This window comes from Carlito syrichta, unplaced genomic scaffold (assembly GCF_000164805.1).
Source record: "Carlito syrichta isolate Samal-C Ts95f unplaced genomic scaffold, Tarsius_syrichta-2.0.1 Scaffold311455, whole genome shotgun sequence".
In the NCBI taxonomy this organism is placed as follows: domain Eukaryota; kingdom Metazoa; phylum Chordata; class Mammalia; order Primates; family Tarsiidae; genus Carlito; species Carlito syrichta.
In genome coordinates this window covers 133,595-135,605 of record NW_007255551.1, presented here as the reverse complement: position 1 = coordinate 135,605, position 2,011 = coordinate 133,595, and the positions used below count along the sequence as shown (strand labels likewise).

The 2,011-nt window shown below is 44.5% G+C and overlaps 1 protein-coding gene across 1 annotated transcript in view; it reads left to right on the top strand.

Moving 5' to 3' along the window:
- EPSTI1 (epithelial stromal interaction 1) overlaps window positions 1-2,011 on the top strand; it is a 108,670-nt gene that overhangs the window by 22,902 nt on the left and 83,757 nt on the right. The gene's annotated exons all lie outside the window — the stretch shown is intronic.

The window sequence follows — 2,011 nt, the reverse complement described above, 5'->3', positions numbered from 1 at the left end:
ACTTGGAAGGCTGAGGCGGAAGGATCGCTGGAGCCCAGCGGGTCGAGGCTGTGGTGGCCAGGAGCGGCCACTGCACTCCAGTCTGGGCGACAGAGTGAGACTTCAACTCAAAAATAAATAAATAAATAAATAAATCCTTTTTAGCTCAAATGTTCCAGCATAACTTGATTGATCTACAGCAGTAGTTCTCCAAGTGTGATACCTAGGTCAAGATCATTGGGATCACCTGGGGACTTGTTAAAAATCTAAGTTATAGCCAGGCTCGGTGGCTCAGCCTGTAATCCCGCGCCTTTGGAGGCTGAGGTGAGTGGATTGCCTGAGCCCGCGGGTTCGAGACCCGCCTGGGCAGCGAGACCTCATCTCTACAATAAATCAAAAAAAAAAAAAAAAAAAAAAATCAGCCGGGCGTGGTAGCGCGCCCTTGTAATTCCGGCTATTCAGAAGGGTGAGGCGGAGGGATCGCTGGAGCCCAGCAGGTCGAGGCTGCGATGTCCAGGAGCAGCCACTGCACTCCAGTCTGGGCGACAGAGTGAGACTCCAACTCAAAAAAAAAAAAAAAAAAAAAATCTAAGTTATTGGACCCCACCCCAGAGCTACTGAGTCAGAAACTCTGTCCTTTAACAAGCTCTCCAACAAGCCCTCCAGGTGATTCTAATTCACAAGAAAGACTGATAACTGCTGCTCTGCAGTGTAGCCAAATCCCTGGTATGGTGAGAATCCCTATACCACAATGTCAGCAGACATTGAAGAAAGATTTTACAGCAATTTCATGATTGGTATTTAAATCCAGTATCTTATGTGCCGCTTCAAGTCTCTATATAATAGCTAACCATTGCATCATATTCAAGTTTTCAGGAACTAACCACAGAACTGCCACTCTTAAGCTTCTATAAAGTACAGGCAATTGAGGAGTGAACATTTTTTTCTTAGGGTGAACAAAGAATATGCAACGGACAAGGGATTAATTTCCAGCAGCAGCCTCCTAATTTTGTATTCATAACGTTGTACGCATGCTAGGCTACACATGCAATGTCTGCTGATATACATTAGGTAATTGGGCATCCAGCAGCCCCATTTGCATGCAAAGGCTGTCGCACACTTCACATCTACAAGTCTAAAATTAAAGCCCAGTTTGAAGCTGGCTGAAGGCTAGCTGCTAGGAAAATAATGAGATAAAGAAGAAATGGCTTCTGTTCATCAGTGCTTTTAGCCTCTACTGTTCCATCTTTGCTAATTTGCCCTTTGAAATTGTATATTCCAGGTAGAAGAAAGAGACTTCTAAGAGTATCTGGGCTTAAAAAAAAGGCAGCCCCTACAGTTAGAAGCTTATGTTTATCCACGGCATTTCCCCTAAAACTGCGCACACATAAGTGGCAGTCTGTTGCTATGCTATATTTTTGCTTCACCAAGTATTCATGCTCTTGTGGGACCACATGCCTCATCTCGAAAAAAGAGCCACCCACATCACCTATGCATAGACTGGGGTCTGTGACATCATTTTGTTTCGGTTCAACCAGCATTCATCCAGCAGCTACTTTGTGCCAGACACTGTGCCAGGGACTTGAAATACATATCAGTCAACCACACTTTCTGCCCTCGAAAGGTCATGATGTTTTAACAGTTTCCTTGTATCTCAGTGCTGAATATTTTTTGATTAAATAAAGTCTTTCCTGATTCCCTATTTGAAGTGACTCCTTGCTTTGCTGAGCACCTGCTTATGCTCAATCTGTATCCCTAGGAGAATAAGACACCCAGTGGACCCGAGCCCAGAAAAGTCAAAGCCTAAAAGCACAAGACTGTGGCTAGGAGGCTACTCAGATGAGTCATCAAGAGGAGGTGGCTACATTGCAAATGGTTTTTGCTCATTTTGTGGGAACCAAAAATGCACTAGTGTTTTTATCATACTCCAATATGATTCACCTGGAAGAAAATGCCAATTTAAAGCAATCTCAAGCCGGGCTCGGTGGCTCAGCCTGTAATTCTGTGCCTTTGGGAGGCTGAGGTGAGTGGA